Raw genomic sequence first — 18,545 nt, forward strand, 5'->3', positions numbered from 1 at the left:
TATCAACCATGGATAATTTTCGAGCAAGATGGAGCTCTCCCCCACTGAGCTTTGATAGTGTGTGGTTTCCTGGATGAAACATTTCCGAATCGATGGATTGGAAGGAACGGTCCAACACCCTGGCCACCCCGCTCTCCAGACATTACGCCCCTTGACTTTTTTTTCTGGAGCTATATCAAGGACAGAGTCTTCATCACACCAGTTGCTAACGTCGACGAACTGAAGGCTAGGATACAAGCTGCTGTAGGTATTGTGCCACAACACATGTTGCGAAACACCTGGCGGGAACTGAAATATCGCCTCGACATTCTCCGAGCTACCAAGGGAGCACATGTTGAGGTTTACTAACGTAAGTGGTCTTAAAAAAAATTGGTAACACTATGTAACGGCATCAAATGTAAATTATTATGTCGAACGGTTATTCTGTAATAAATTGTTATAATCAGGGCAAGACATTGTGCTCACCCTGTACATTTCTTCTTATTGGTTCCGCGAATATCCACCAAATCTGAATGAAATGAATGCTGAAGCGCAGCAGCGGCAACAACAGCAGAGGCAGAAGCAGGAGCTGCAGCACCAGCGTTGCCAACACTGTAAGTATATATTCCATCTTTGTAACACTTGTGTGACCAGCGAGTCTGTAGATGATTTCGTGGGATCACATTTTTTTTAACTAAGAATTTTGTATTGGATACATGTCCTACTATTTCATCATATATCCAGGATGAGAGGCAACAACAGCAGCAGCAATATCGTCATAAGTATACATTTTTTCCTTTGTATTACTGCTGTAGATGCTTTCGAGGATCAAAAATCGATAAATGTTACTTTTTCAGTAAGAATCTCGTATTAAGAACCTTTCGTCTTATCGTTCCAGCATATATCCACCGAATTATGGATGAAATGAATGCTGAGGTGCAACAGGGGCAGCAACACTAACAGCATTGGCAGCAGCTGCAATATCATTGTAAGTAGTATATATATCTTTCATTGTATACGAAATATGTTGTGAGAAACGAGGGACCAAAAACTTTAAATGTGACTTTTTTCACTAAAGAATTTCGCATTGTTTCAGTATATGTCATGTAGACATAGTTTCTTTCTAAAAAAATCTCAACTTGTATGTAGTATGTTGTTGTTGTTGTGGATGATTTTGGGGATCAAAATCGATAAACGTTACTTCTTTTCTTTTCATTAAGAACTTCGTATTGTTTCAATATACAGGGTGAGTCACCTAACATTACCGCTGGATATATCTCGTAAACCACATCAAATACTGACGAATCGATTCCACAGACCGAACGTGAGAAGGGCTAGTGTAATTGGTTAATACAAACCATAAAAAAATGCAAGGAAGTATGTTTTTTAACACAAACCTACGTTTTTTTAAACGGAACCACGTTAGTTTTGTTAGCACATCTGAACATATAAACAAATACGTAATCAGTGCCGTTTGTTGCATTGTAAAATGTTAATTACATCCGAAGATATTGTAACCTAAAGTTGACGCTTGAGTACCACTCCTCCGCTGTTCGATCGTGTGTATCGGAGAGCACCGAATTACGTAGGGATCCAAAGGGAACGGTGATGGACCTTAGGTACAGAAGAGACTGGAACAGCACATTACGTTCACATGCTAACACCTTTTTATTGGTCTTTTTCACTGACGCACGTGTACATTACCATGAGGGGTGAGGTACACGTACACACGTGGTTTCCGTTTTCAATTACGGAGTGGAATAGAGTGTGTCCCGACATGTCAGGCCAATAGATGTTCATTGTGGTGGCCATCATTTGCTACACATAATACAATCTCTGGCGTAATGAATGTCGTACACGCCGCAGTACATCTGGTGTAATGTCGCCGCAGGCTGCCACAATACGTTGTTTCATATCCTCTGGGGTTGTAGGCACATCACGGTACACATTCTCCTCTAACGTACCCCACAGAAAGAAGTCCAGAGGCGTAAGATCAGGAGAACGGGCTGGCCAATTTATGCGTCCACCACGTCCTATGAAACGCCCGTCGGAGATTTCAAGCGTCAACTTTAGGTTACAATATCTCCGGATGCAATTAACATTTTACAATGCAAGAAACGGCACTGATTACGTATTTGTTTATATGTTCAGATGTGCTAACAAAACTAACGTGGTTCCGTTTAAAAAAAACGTAGGTTTGTGTTAAAAAACATACTTCCGTGCATTTTTTATGGTTTGTATTAACCAATTACACTAGCCCCTCTCCTCACGTTCGGTCTGAGGAATCGGTTCGTCAGTATTTGATGTGGTTTACGAAATATGTCCAGCGGTAACGTTAGGTGACTCACCCTGTATATCCGATAATTTTTTCTCAAAAATTTCATCATATACTTAAAAATGTTATGTATTCTTTGTTGTAGTTGTTTTCCTGGTAGAAGAAGATGTACAGGGAGGAGTATGTGTTGGGTATAAGGAGAAACCATCGCAGTTCTTATGAAAGAGCATATTTTTCCTCGTTATCCTTTTTGTGGGTGTATGTTTTTATTATTAGATCGTCATGTTGAGGGGGATGTAGTGGTGCTCAGCAGCCGGCTCCTCCCCATCTCAGGCGAGGACAAAATGATACAGTGGGTCTAGGAAAAGGAGCGAGACATTCATCAGCGTGAGGAGGTGGCAGATGACACGAGGGAGATGTCAAGAAGCCAGAGTGAAATAGGTAATACATACTCACTCTGCTTACAAATAACCCCAGTATTCTTTCCTTCCTTGCGGCAACGACAGCTGGCAATGCCTGGAACGTTCTACTTAATTGTGTTCATTATTCTTTCTCTACAGCACACCGTCCATACAATATGCTGTGGTGTGGGTACTTGGGCAGCGAAGCCCACTTTGCCAAAGCCGGGCCTGGTGAGGCGTGAATTTCTGGCAAGGACGCTGCTAGACGCCGCGTGAGAAGCCGCCGCCGCCACCCCCTCCACCGCCACCACACCAGCTCCGCTCTGGCGTCCATGGGCCACCCTCCCTCTGACAAGTGGATCAGGGCTGCAGCCCCAGCAGCAAAAAGGCTGCTAGTGCTGGCCCGATACCACAGCATCTATTCCTCCTCTTCCACCACCATCCCAGCCTCGCTGATCTTGCAAAGTACGGAACATACCCCTCAATGTATCACTGCAAAAAGTTTCATCACCTAGTTGTAGTTATAGTATTAGTAATAGCAACGATCCTGTGGCTAGTGGCAGTTCCCTCTTCCATCCTTTTAGTAAAAGACATCAGGTCAGTGACACCATTACTGAAGTTAGAATACTCAGTGATTGCAGACGCCTTTGAGGAGCGAACCTCGTTCACAAGGATCGAGAATACGGCAGGATGGTACCGCGACCCTGTTGAATTTTTTGGAGCCTGCTTTCCTGTCGTAAAAACGGAGCTCCTCGAGGTAGTCAATGATCTGTGATATCCCACCATTAAGTGCAGTGCAGTACCGTGCATCGAACTGTCACACCCTCCTCCCCCCCTCCCTCCAAAGATGCCTTAGGTGTTGAAGAGACAAACCTTCGTTATTTTTGGAAGGATAATGGTGTGATAACTCGGAGCACATCAATCATCAAGTGGTTTCGTGAATCGATATTCAGAGCTATACTAGCCTGGTTTTCCAAGATGGAAGTTAGGGATCAGCTAAGGTACTCAGCCAAATACTACAACTGGGCATCGATCAATATATTGATGATCCGTAAATCGAGGGGTCAGCTATATCAAGCTCCCTAAGGTTATAGCTGGTAAGAGGGCATGTATTAATGTCGAAAATAAATCTGATCAGGCTAATTTTGTATGGTCAGCCCTGGCTTGCCAAAGAAATTACGAGACAAATCTGCAGTGTACATCTCAATATGGTAGATACCTTGACTTTCGTGAGTCTTATAACTTTGATGGTATCGAGTTCCCCGTCAAGATCCAGGCGCAGAATACCAGAATATCAGGTCGTGTTTATGGCCTGCAGAAGAAACACAAAACAGGCGAGCAGAAGAAGCATATAGTCGTTGGCCCTCTCCATTTCTCAAAATTTGCCAGTGAACCTAAGACGCATGTAAGTATGCTCTTATTGTCCTCTTATTCTCCAATGAGAAAAATGAAGAGAAAGGAATTGTCACCAAGTCCCTGCATGTCCATCATTTTAGAAATTGTTGCAGGACTCGAATAGAGAATGTCAAATTAAACACCTTTCAGCCATCAGTTTTCAACCTTATTTTATTTGGCAACCAGTTTCGGCGTTTTACTACGCCATCTTCAGGCCCCTGACCGACATGTAGGAAGAATCTACCTCGGTTGTGTTCTACACAGGGGCCAGCAATACTGGTATTAGTAGATATTTGCTACAGTGATCTCTTTAACTGTCACCTGCCGACCAATCATTATGTTTGACATGTCCCAGCTCCTTTCCTCCAAACTGGCGACCAGTCATCGTGTTAAGCATATTTGCTTAAGGTATATTTTTCCTCAGACAAATTGTTAGCAAAGCATGTAACACACTGAACTTCCAAAGACCCAGTACATGTTATTACACCTACTGAGAAAAACAAATTCGTAAAGTTTAAAAATGCTCACTTTCAGGAGCAATGCCTGTATGTAGTGTACACTGACTTTGAATGCCTCATCGCTCTTGTGACCTTCTGTGAAGGTGACCTTACAGACTCACTTTGCTATCTTTACAGAAATACATGTATTATATGCAGCAGCGAACCACATTGTATCATCCTATAATTCAAGTCTTAACCGCTACATATCTTATGTCAGGGATAATCCTGCGATTTGGCTGCTCACTGAGCTTGAAAACCTTTCATAGGAGGTTAATTAGCTTTACAGCGGCACCATTACTGTGACCAAATCGAAGGAGAATGAAGATTTATGTATTAACATGGTTGATTGTCATATTTGTGGGGGCCCGCTAGATATAAAAGCAAAAACTCCTCATAGGGACCACTGCTATCTTACGGGGAAGTTGCGTTGTGCAGCTCACAATACATGCAATTTGAAGTACCAGCTACGAAGACACGTATCTGTTTTCTTCCATAATTTAAGCGAGTATGACACTCACTTTCTTGTTGAGCACTTGGCTGATTTCACATGGGACAGATCAGGTCAGTGTCCTACCAGAGAGCGTTGAGAAATATATTCCATTCTCCATATGAATGACGCCAATAACTACACTCCGCTACCTTGACGTGCTACGATTTATGCAGCACCACTCCAGAAACTCGGTGAAACTCTGCCTCGGGAGGATATGCGTATCACTCGAGCTGCATTTCCCGACGAGCAAAAGTTTCAACTTTTTGTTAAGAAGGGAGGTTTTCTCATACGAGTATGTGGGTAGTGTGGCGAAACCAGTCTACCCGACATAGCTGCATTGTCTAGCAACATTGCAGATGAAGCCATAACAGATGTAGAGTATGACCATGCCATGAATGTCTGGTGGCGTGGAAATTGAACATATCTACCTTAGAACAGTATGAATGGCTTTATGTGGTCAGATGCTCAAGAAGACGAAGAGTAGCACTGAATTGTTGACCAATACTGACATGCTTCTTTTCTTTGAGCAAGGGATCCATGGCAGAGTTTGTGTCCATAGGCATGCCAAGGCAAATAACCCACGGATGGGTGACAAGTTCAATGCATCCCTTGATTCGAGTTGCATGATGTACTTGAATGTAAATAACTTATACGGGCATGCCATGCAACAGTTACTGCCGATTGGTGAGCTTCGATGGGTGCCAGAAGACCGAGAGGTGGCGTGCCACTCTCTCACTTTAAAAACACTGTCAGTCAGATTAATATTGATGTTTTAGGTCATGATCTCGGTGTTCCCCAGTACTACATTTGGTATGTGTAGTTTATGACTCTTTTACATGAGCAAATTGTGGGCAGAATGTTCTTATAGCTGCGTGTGTAACCTGTAGAGAATCTTGTAACTGAGGGGCCATAGTGGAGACGATGGAGAACAGATAGAGACATGGATTGCAGGCATAAATTCTGAGTGCAGCGACCTGACTATGCGAGTGAATCTGGGACGCAGCGCTCGGTGGATTGTACCTGCAGAGGGACTTCTGGCTGAAGCACTCACCTCTTTCCACTTTGGGTCAGAGCAGGAGGGTGCTGGCTCCCAAAACACCTTACCTGGGCCAGGTGGCCGTCTGCCGTGAAGGCAGTCAGTTGACAGAAAGTGGGTGGAGGAAGCCATTTAAGAGGGACTGCCGTAAACTGAGCCTTTATGCAAATGGTGGGAAGGTCATAGAACTCTGTGCATTCTCATGTTAGAAGCTGGAATGATACAGACAGAGTGGCTAGTGCATGTGTTTAGTGGATGCAAGACTGTAGTTCCCTTGACATCAGGAAGTCACCTGGTTCTTTTAGCGAGTGGTAAAAAGCACACATATTCCATGGGAACGCCTGTCTGGGAAGCTTAACAGCATTCTTTCGGAAACTGGAAACAGTCCACCTGGAAAGATTAGATCTCTCCGTAAATGACGGACTGCGGTTCTGTCTAGGTAGATTTTTTTTAATAACATGGCCATGCTTGACACCTCCCTAGCCTAGACAAGAGAGGTTTTGATTCTCTGACTAGCTCCTCTCAGGATATGCGAAGTGGAGGCTTGCTCCCCAGCGTTGGAACCCCGGTGCTGTGTCTGGATTGGCTAACAGGCGTTTATTTCATTTTCTTCCCAAAGTGCGACTGTGGTACACTGAGAACATTAAGACTCGGTTCTGTCGCTACGCTTGCTATCTCAGTATTTTGTAGTACGTCGTAGTCATTTTATTTGTTTGTGTCATTGATTTATTTTGTTTCTATCTCATTCTCTCATTGTGTCTTGTCAGTGACTTCTGCGTCACTTGTCTGATGTTACGTCGTTGCTAATAGCGTTGTGAAAGCTTTGGTGGAACATATTTGTTTATGGGGATGTTTACAACAATTTGGGATGGGTTCTGTTTCATGGGCTTAGGCATAAATGTGTGCATTATTTGAAACAAGACCAGAGTAGATTTGTGGCGCGTGATGCGTTAGAGTAAGTGTTGTGTATATAGTTCCGCGTAGTCAGCGCGTACACAACTTTCCCACTAGAGCGCGCCCCGCTAACCACCACAGCGCAGGCGCAGCGCTCGTCCGCTCCGCACTACGAGATGGCGCTGCCATAAAGACGGACCGAATTCTGCTTCCGCCGATCCGCGTATTAATATGTAACGCAGCCAATGAGATTGCTGCTAACGTAGAACCTTTGCCCCTCGCGGATCACACTCGCGCTGAACGCTCGAGGTATTATAACGAGTGTACAGACCTCCGATTAGTCAGTCTGCATTTGTCTGCACCAGTCTGTACCAGTCTGTACTAGTCTATAGTCAAGTTTAAGTCTGCACCTAATAAGATTATCATATTCCTGTACATAGACATGAAGAGAAATGTATAGACACTTTGTCAAGTATCAGAGATATTGAAGAATAAGATTAACGTACCAAGACCAAAGGACTTCAGATTGTCAATTGTAAACAGCATCCAGAATCAAGTTACGTAATATCTATGATTTTTATTATTTTAATAAATGTGTGTGAAAATTAATCAAGTTCTGTTTAAAGTTGGTCACCGTCAATCTGCTACTCTAAGCGTGCAAGTGGCATTTCTATCGTCTGACCTAACGGCAGAAGATAAACACGCCACGATAAGACCACGAGACATATTGCTGACACTCGCCTACTTCGTTAGAGCGACAAGTCAAATAATCTGATGGTGTGTGTACTGAAGGTCTTACAGTACGCACACCACAGTAAGAAACTTGCGGAAATAGCAAATGATCTGAATGCTTACGAGAAACAAAGCTCGTGTGTGTAGTGAGCAGGGCTACGCACTAACGTTGTGGAACACGAGCCAGCCACTGATGCAAAACAAGATAGAACGGCGGAAGAAGTTCATTTAAATCACTCTGCAAACAGGAAACAAATGTAAAATGCCAAATACTCCGATGATGAGGGTTCAGTCCACTCAGGAAGCGAAAGTGAAAATGTTGGCGACGTAGCAGGTCATGTAGGTTCTGTAAATCTGTATATACGGCAAGAGGTACAGTCAGGAAAAGCAACAGCCCGATTTCGAGGACAAAACGTCACGGAGAAGTTGAATCGCGTGCGTGTAGTCTTGGGTACGTTACTGGAAGTGCGTAATTAGAATGGATCACTCAGTTTATGCAAGAGGCAGAGAAGAGACGACAGGAAAGGGAAGAAAAGAGACAGCAGGAAGAAAACGAAAGACAGGAGATCCTCATTAATGAAATTAGGGAAACTCAGAAGCGACAAGATAAGAAGGAAAAGAGACAGGACGAAGTCATGAAAGGAATTAAGAAAATTTAAAGGAGGGCCGATGAATTTATCGAAAAGGTAGGTCGGATCAGGAATGAAGTCAAGGGTGTAAAAGCAGAGGCTGAAGACATTAGGCGAAAGTCAGATGAGACGCGAGAAGTTGCGGTAGAGTACATACGAGAGGCTAGGACAGCCAGATTAGTAGCACGAAGTGCGCGGAAAATGCCCAGGTTGCGCGAGATCAGACAGCGCTGGCAAAGGTCGAAGTGAGCGCAACCAAGAAGGCTATTTCTGCTCTCAAAAAACAGGGACAGAGAATAGCTGAAAAGACACAGGAGGAAATGTTAGAAATCAAAGACGAGCAAACACGCCCGACTATACAGCGGAATGAGCTGGCGGATGAGATGAGACAAATATACGAACGGGTTGCTCCTGTAGAAATTCAGCCAGAAGCAACAGCACGTTGCCAATAATTCGTTGGTCGCCAGGTATGCCAAAGACAAATTTTTGCAACTCAACCTTAGCCACATACTCCGCATAGACCGAAATACGGCAGGAGCGCCCGCTAAACGGGGCATGACGCTCGGCCGTGCGCCCGCAGTAGTGGACCAAGTACCGAGCCGGACCACAACTGCACGCGACTCGGACGTACGGAAACATTATTGTATCAGTCTGATAGCACGAGATGACAGCATTCAGGGATCGGTCGGCCAACAAATCTTGGGCGCACGCACACCAGAATTTAGAGAAAGTCCAGGGGCGCAAAATTACAAACATTTCGACTTAAGACATTTTCTTTCAATTCAAAACTTTCAGGTTCACAAAAAGAATAACAATTCATTTCACCCCAAGTCATGGATTGCTCACTGTGATACGGTACTACCCGAGTCATCGCCACTAGTACACAAATTGGAATTTGTCTGTTGGATGCTGTACTATCTGCCATCGGGTTCCCCTAAATGGCAGGCAGCACCGCATAACAGCCACGCTATGAGGGAACCAAACCAACAGTCAAACAGGCGAAGATATCAGGTAAACACGCCGAAGATTCCAGTCGATTAATAGGAACCTTTCCTTGCCGAGGTCGCCGCGACATATCCGGCCACGGATTCCTACGCCGAGTTTCTATTGGCTCCAGCTCACTATATAGGCCCGGCCGGTCAAAGACAGACCAGTCTTCGTCTGCTGCTAATGGCAAGCGCTATAGCAGAGTCTCCGAGAAGATATCACCGAAGCTGCCGTACAGCACCGCCGATCGAAGTACCAGCCGACCGAGAGGAACCACATCTCCGGCTGGATCGACGGACGTCTACATCTATTGTACAGCCAGCTATTGTATTGTAGAAGAAGTTACGTTCAATAAACTGTTGGAGAATACAACAGATGCCTGGAGGGTTCAATAGCAGAGCACATGCGTTACATTGCAGCAAACTGCCTCAGTCAGAGAGGCTTTCCTAACTATCTGCTGGTCACAGGACACCCAAGAAAGGATTAAACAGGAAATAATGTTAGGGAAGGATTACGAAGCATCGGAGTGCCGCAGTCCGGCAAAGTTTTCCGAGACGCTCTCAACAGGAACCGTTACCTGGACCAACCGTATAGTGATAAGGAGATAATGCGACACTGAAATACAAATAGAAACAGGGCAACAAGAAATCAGTATCAAGGCCAAAGATTTAATAATGAACCTCAGGGAAATAATAGAAGCAGACTGGAGAAGTATGGCGGTCACTTTCACAGAAACAAAAGTAGCAACAGGAGGGAAATGCAAAATTCTAAACGCTTCACACAGCTGGGCTGGAACTCAGGAAAAAAAGGAGGGACTAGTAGGCGAAGTCCTCAACGTGATCACCAGTAGTAGTGGAAATGAGACCATCCAACCTCTCAAACAGAAACCGCGGCAGAAGTGTGGACTTGACAGTAGGCCACTGTGGCCTCGTTGTATCATTAAATTAGTTTTAAAAATCATTTGTTTCCTGTTCATTTATGTAGTCGCTTAGTAAATTGTTCTTTATTTAATCGCACTTACACTTTTTGGTCGATTTATCATTATAATTAACGGATAACGTCTTCTCCTGTGACATCTGTCCAGCATTTGCACTTTGATAATGCACCGCAAATTTGTGACATATCCTCTCGTGTTTGACGGATATAAATTATTTAGTGCATAAGAATTTCTTGGTGGAAACCGCTTGGGTTTATAATAAAACTGGTTGGTTCGACACTTGAACATTGCCGTATTAGTAGCTCGTGACGCCACAGCAAAGGTATGTGATGGAACAATGTGAAAATTACATGAAACTTCCTGGCAGATTAAAACTGTGTGCCGGACCGAGACTCGAACTCGGGACATTTGCGTTTAGGAGGCAAGTGCTCAACCATCTGAGATACCCAAGCACGACTCACGCCCCGTCCTCACAGCTGTACTTCTGCCAGTACATCGTCTCCTACCTTCCAAACTTTACAGAAGCTCTCCTGCGAACCTTGTACAACAAGCACTCCTGAAAGAAAGGATATTTCGGAGACATGGCTTTGCCACAGCCTGGGGGATGTTTCCAGAGTGAGATTTTCACTCTGCAGCGGAGTGTACGCTGATATGAAACTTCCTGGTAGATTAAAACTGTATGCCGGACCGAGACTCGAAATCGGGACCTTTGCCTTTCGCGAGCAAGTGCTCTACCAAAGCCATGTCTCCGCAATATCCTTTCTTCCAGAAGTGCTAGTTCTGCAAGGTTCGCAGGAGAGCTTCTGTAAAGTTTTGAAGGTAGGAGACAAGGTATTGGTAGAATTAAAGCTGTGAGGAGGGGGCGTGAGTCGTGCTTGGAAAGCTCAGTTGGTTGAGCACTTGCCCGTGAAAGGCAAAGGTGGCGAGTTCGAGTCTCGGTCCGGCACACAGCTTTAATCTGCTAGGAAGTTTCATATCAGGCACACTCCGCTGCAGAGTGAAAGTCTCATTGTGAAAATTACATTTTTGGATCAGAAATAAGTGCACAAGTATTGGAGACATAATTGTTCTCAGAATTCATCTTGGAATGTAGTACTGGTTTGGTTTCTTCCGTTGATATTGTGTGCATAGCCGGTGGGGCGTATGCACGGTCTGCTCCACCATTCGGGGACATGAGGCGATAGTGGTATCACAGAAGTAGATTTGTGATCCGACAGTGGAGCTTGGCATGATAAAATCAAGCCACCTATACCGATGGGAGTATTTTGCGAGATGAACATGGATTTTCCACGCCAGAGGCACGTTGACGATCGAGTATGGTTATTTTTCTCGCTGCGGTTCGATTAGGATTATCGCCAGTGGAGCGATGTGTTCTCGTTGGTGGTTTTCAAATGTGGTTACAAAATGGTTCAAATGGCTCTGAGCACTATGGGACTTAACATCTGAGGTCATCAGTCCCCTAGAACTTGGAACTACTTAAACCTAACTAACCTAAGAACATCACACACATCCATGCCCGAGGCAGGATTCGAACCTGCGACCGTAGCAGTCGCGCGGTTCCGGACTGCGCGCCTAGAACCGCTAGACCACCGCGGCCGGCAATGTGGTTACACTATGGACAATTGCCTATGGTGTTCACCTGCTTAACTGATAGGTAACGTACTTGGCTACCATGGGCGAGCCCGGGTTCGATTCCCGAGCGGGTTGGAGGTTTTCTCTGCCCATGCACTGGGCGTTGTGTTGTCCTTATCTCATCATTAACCACGCGCAAGCCGCACAGCGTGACGTCACCTGAAATAAGACCTGGCGGCCGAACTTCCCCAGACGGGGACTCCCGGCCAACAATGACACACGATCATTACATTTCATTTTCGCCTATGGTGCGATATTTTTCGCTGGTGGTACTTCTTCGTCTGCGGTTATCGCTTATGGATTGTCGCCAGCAGTGCGATAATGTTTGCCTTGTGGTATTTCGATTGTGGTTCGCCAGCACCAGAGGTGCGTCACCAGCAAAGTTTTGTATTACGTGGCGTGAGCATGTGGAGTGCGGGTCGCGGTAGAACGTTTGTAGATGAATAGAAATGAACGGCGAATGGTGCCAGATGAAAACGGAAGATACAAATCCTTCTGCACTAAAAAATGATAAAAAAAACTTGGTGTTTTATGTCATTCCAGCAGCACGTGATTAATGATTTCTGTACGTCGATTTTTGAGAGTTATTGGTCAGTTTCAGAGGGAAATTCGTGCCGATGTCTGACAGGGCAGTACAGATGGCGGTAATCACTATTCGACCCGGATTCTGCACCAGATATCCACATCAATGTCACCATCCAATAAATAGCATCAGGAGAAGCATCAAAGTCTAGAGTAGTGTAAAGTAGAAAGGGTTAGAGGTAGCTAAATTCGGTAAGGGGTAGAATAATTAGAATTAAATGTTACGTGGTGTGAGAGTTCTTGAAGTTTGAATTTGCAGCCTGTACTGGCTTAGCCCATATGGGATGCTTGAGTGGGAAATTAACAAAACACTGACGTCCACAAAAGCAACACGGGCTTCACAACTAGAAAATGATTAGTTTATGTCTTTTAGAGGCACAATTAACTATCGACGATTGGAATTTTCTTCAAAAGAACATTAGTAGTAACATTATTTAAAAGAAAGAAAGCGGAGAGACACGGTTTTCCGTTAATAATACTGTAAGGTAGAACTGCCATCAGTTCATATTTTTGTTATGAATTTCTATGAATGTGTTTTTGTAAACATTCGTTGTAAAAACATGGCACTAAAATATTCGCTAAGGATTGTGCAACGTATGAGTGGCCAAGTAAGTGGTCCTGACAGTCGGGATACCAGTTACTTTGGAATAAGGCTGGACATCTTGGACATATTCTGAGTCGTGGTGGTCACCTTTGTGCTCAGACGGCAAAGACTACCAAATACACCGGTTAGTCCCTCAACCGTTAGGGGTAAAACTCAATGGAACCCAGGGAAAGTAAGGCTAGCAATCTGCTTCCCTGGTACTTTAAATATGATGTCGGCAACAATCAGAGCACAATGCCTCGGACCTTTGGAGGTGACGGAGTCCCACCTCTAATTGACAAACCAGGGACTCCTAGAATACGACTCGGCAAACGAATGGTAACGTGATGGAGAGCTATTAATATCAATGGGGGCTACTCTGGGAAGAAGGTAGAGCTGGCAGAGGTTGCAAGTAAGATGGGGTTGGGCGTTTTAGCTGTTAGTGACACTCGGGTAAGGTGTGAGAAAGAAGAGGAAGTGGGCGAATACAACGTCTACCTGTCAGGAGTCAAAGCAGGAGTAGCACAATGGGGTGTAGGGCTTTACATCAGAAAAGAAATGGAGCCCAGCGTAGTTGCAATAAGGTATGTAAACGAATGACTGATGTGGATACATTTGACAGTGTCTAGCAAGAAAATTAGGATTGTGTCAGTATATTCGCATTGTGAAGGGACAAATCAAGATAAGATGGATAGTTTTTATGAGGCACTCAGTGATGTAGTTGTTAGAGTAAAGGACAAGGACAATGTTCTGCTCATGGGTGATTTTAACACCAGGATTGGAAATCGAACAGAAGGGTATGAAAAGGTTATGGGTAAATTTGGAGAGGATATGGAGGCTAACAGGAACGGGAAATAACTCTTGGATTTATGTGCCAGTATGGGCTTAGTAATCACAAACTCCCTTTTTTAAACATAAGAACATTAACCGGTAAACTTGGGAAGGCAGGGGAACCAGATCTATCATTGCCTATATAATAACAGATCAGGAATTCAGGAAGGCTGTGAGGGACACACGTGTATTTAGGGGATTCTTTGATGACACTGATCACTATTTAATCTGCAGTGAAATTGGTATTGTGAGACCGAAAGTGCAGGAGGTCAGGTCCATATGTAGGAGGATAAGAGTGGAGAAATTTCAGGATAAGGAAATCAGGCACAAGTACATAACAGTGATCTCAGAAAGGTACCGGTTAGTTGAATGTAGTCAATTACAGTTATTGGAAAAGGAATGGACAAGGTACACGGACACAGTACTAGAAGTGGCTAAAGAATGTCTTGGAACAGTAGAGTGTAAAGGTATTATGAAGCAAACAGCTTGATGGAATGACACAGTCAAGGCAGCCTGTAACAGGAAAAAGAAGGTGTATCAAAAATGGCTACATACTAGAACTCAGGTAGACAAAGAAAGTTATGTTGGAGAAAGAAACAAAGCCAAACAGATAATTGCAGCATACAAGAAGAAATCTTGGGAAGATTTTGGAAACAGGTTGGAGACTTTGTGTCAAGCTGCTGGAAAATCATTCTGGAGTGTAATTAGCAGTCTTCGAAAGGGAGATAAGAAGGAAATGACAAGTATTTTGGACAGGTCAAGAAAACTGCTGGTGAATGCTGTTGATGCCTTGGGCAGATGGAGGGAATATTTTGAAGAGTTGCTCAATGTAGGTGAAAATACGATCAGTAATGTTTCAGAAATCGATGTACAGTGGGATAGGAATGATGATGGAAATAGGATCACATTTCAGGAGGTAGAGAAAATGGTCAATAGATTGCAGTGTAATAAAGCGGCTGGAGTGGATGAAATTAAGTCGGAACACATCAAATACAGTGGAATGTCAGGTCTTAAATGGCTACACAGGATAATTGAAATGGCGTGGGAGTCGGGACAGGTTCCATCAGACTGGACGAAAGCAGTAATCACACCAGTCTTTAGACATGGAAACAGAAAAGATTGTAACAACTACAGAGGTATCTCTTTAATCAGTGTTGTGGGTAAAATCTGCTCAGGTATTGTTGAAAGGAAAGTGCGAGTATTAGTTGAGGACAAATTGGATGAAAATCAGTGTGGGTTTAGGTCTCTTAGAGGTTGTCAGGACCAGATCTTTAGCTTATGGCAAATAATGGATAAGTGTTAGGAGTGGAACAGGGAATTGTATCTGTGTTTTATAGATCTAGAAAGGCATATGCCGGGTTTCTAGGAGGGAGTTATTGTCTGTTCTACGAGATTATGGAAAAGGAGGCAAACTTTTGCAAGCAATTAAAGGTCTTTACATAGATAGTCAGGCAGCAGTTAGAGTTGACGGTTAATTGAGTTCATGGTTCAGAGTAGTTTCAGGGGTAAGACAAGGCTGCAACCTGTCTCCACTGTTGTTCATATTATTTATGGATCATATGTTGAGAACAATAGACTAGCTGGGTGAGATTAAGATATGTGAACACAAAATAAGCAGTCTCGCATATGCGGATGACTTAGTTGTGATGGCAGATTCGATAGAAAGTTTGCAAAGTAATATTTCAGAGCTAGATCAGAAATTTAAGGACTGTGGTATGAAGATTAGCATCTCCAAAACGAAAGTAATGTCAGTGGGAAAGAGATATAAACGGACTGAGTGCCAAATAGGAGGAACAAAGTTAGAACAGGTGGACGGTTTCAAGTACTTAGGATGCATATTCTCAAAGGATGGCAACATAGTGAAAGAACTGGAAGCGAGGTGTAGCAAAGCTAATGCAGTGAGCGCTCAGCTACGATCTACTCTCTTCTGCAAGAAGGAAGTCAGTACCAAGTCTAAGTTACCTGTGCACCGTTCAAACTTCCGACCAACTTTGTTGTATGAGAGCGAAAGCTGGGTGAATTCAGGTTACCTTATCAATAAGGTTACAGATATGAAAGTAGCTGGGATGCTTGCAGGCACTAGTAGATGGGAACAATGGCAGGAGGGTGTCCACAATGAGGAAATCAAAGAAAAACTGTGAATGAACTCTATAGATGTAGCAGACAGGGCGAACAGGCTTAGATGGTAGGGTCATGTTACACGCATGGCAGAAGCAAGGTTACCCAAGAGACTCATGGGTTCAGCAGTAGAGGGTAGGAGGAGTCGGGGTAGACCAAGGAGAAGGTACCTGGATTCGGTTAAGAATGATTTCGAAGTAATAGGCTTAACATGAGAAGAGGCACCAATGTTAGCACTGAATAGGGGATCATGGAGGAATTTTATAAGGGGACTATGCTATAGACTGAACGCTGAAAGGCATAATCAGTCTTAAATGATGATGAGGAGGAGGAGGATTGTGCAGAGAATTACGGTGTCCCAAGCAGCGAGCGAGGAGCAGACGTGGCTGAGTGGTGGGAAGGCAGCCAGCAGGCAACGGAGGCTCGCCAACGACATAATGAGACCACCCAGGGCACGGCTATCGCCTTGATGTCACAGTAAGGCGACCACCCCACCTGAGCAGAGCAGCTGATACGATGTCTCTGAGTGACCACGTCGGCAGCTGTCACCTACAGACGCCCCCTCCCCCTACCCCCTGAAATGACAGGGCAGGCAGCCAGCTGATGTGAGGACACTGGGGCAGCTCAAGGGCAACAGAGGCACGGACAGAGTCCTGCTCTTCCCTTTCACTCGTGTCAATGGAGAGGGAAACCATCCGCAGGGGTGCCTCGCCTGGAACCAGAAGTAACGGAGGATCGTCCCTCACATTACACGACCACCTGGGACCACCGCTGTTTGACACGAGTGTCTCAGGAGATTGGACATCGATGTAACGCCACTGCTGACCAGAAATAAGGGATTAGAGAGTGTCAGCCCAAGTGATTGACGTCTCCAGACACTTGCCACAACACTGACAACTGCTGTTGCAGGACTGTCTTCGACAAGAGCGACAGTTTGTTAACTGCTGCCCCAAACTGTAGTCTGTCAATAGTCTAGATGCCTGCTGGTTACTGCCATAGGCTGGTGACGGGTCCTGCCTCCATCACCGCTCCCACCACTAATGATGTTAAGTAAAGGGGTAACCTTTTTCTTAGCACCAATTCCCCCACTACACCTGCCACATCCAACTGTTACACATCTATTGAGTGTAGTGCTGTGTTTATTTGTCCATCTAATGTTAAAGTTAAGTTTTGGACTCCCTAAGGATCCTTGAAAAAGGAGCAGTAGAGGACTTACAATACATTTGTTTTTAATTTTTATTTTTGTGCAGCTTTCTGTATTTATTTTATTACATTAAATGTAATCTTATTACTCTCCTTTCTTACTGGGTTACAATGTAACTCTCATCTGAAATTAAAGCGGAAAAAAGATCACACACAACAAATACACTAATATTCGAACCATTTTTTTAAATGTTTAGTTTGTCTTTGTCATTTGTGTAAAGTTTCACTATGTCACACATGTCATTTATTTTGTGTTAATACAATTTACTGTGTTGTGCTAAAAGAACTAGATTTGCTGACTGGGTGGATAGAATTTGTCACGTTATTGTCTCTGTGGAGGATTGAATCACTGTGAATGCTGAATGCTTGGGCAGGGGTAGTAAAATCTCTGAGGCAGAGAATGCTCTATGCTTAATGATATTGTATTGTGATCAGGGAAACCAATCATCTCTGACCTCAGCTTTGGTGTGAGTGGATCAGTTAAATGTCTGCATGACCTTTTAACTGTTCAATCAATGTATTTATGGTCAGAGGTGCATGTCAAAGACCTGAGAGCCACAAGAACAATTCTGACACCTAGAAAATAACAAAATTTTTGCACGCCTGCAGAATTGAGTGTGTGTGACCCCTGGTTGAATGAGGTCAAGACAGCATGTAGGATTTTTTAATTTTTGTTTGGCAAACCTGCAGGGTCCAGTACGTTCTTTTCAAAGACACAGTTAGACTGTCATAATTTCTTATGCTCTGTGTCACACTAACCTCTTTATTGAAGTGTGACACTTCCCATGAAGTAGTTTTTGGAAAACGGGGAGGTAGTGAGAGGTGGCACACCACTCTCTCACTTTAACAACACTGTCAGTCAGATTAATATTCATATTTTAGATCATGATCTCAGTGTTCCCCAGTACTACATTTGGTATGTGTGGTTTATGACCTTTTCACATGAGCAAATTGTGGGCAGAATGCTCTTATAATTGCATGTGTAACCTGTAGGCAACTTGTACCTGAGAGCCGCAGTCGAGGCGACAGAGATGGATTGCAGGCCATAAATGCTGAGTGCAGCACGCTCGCTGTGTGAGTGATTTTGGGAAGCAGCGCTCTGTGGATTTTACCTGCAGAGGGACCTCTAGCTGTAGCACTCCCCTCTTTCCATTTAGTGTCAGAGCAGGAGGGTGCTGACTTGCAAAACATTTTACCTGAGCCAGGTTAACACAAAATTAAAGCCAAAGGAAGAACATCAATAAAACCTACTACTGACTGTCTTGTTGAGATGAAATTTTTTCTGTGAAGCAGCTTCTCTTTCGTGTATTTTGTAACAGCTTGGCAGAATCGTTAGAAATA

This window comes from Schistocerca americana, chromosome 8 (genome assembly GCF_021461395.2).
Source record: "Schistocerca americana isolate TAMUIC-IGC-003095 chromosome 8, iqSchAmer2.1, whole genome shotgun sequence".
Classification (NCBI taxonomy): Eukaryota; Metazoa; Arthropoda; class Insecta; order Orthoptera; family Acrididae; genus Schistocerca; species Schistocerca americana.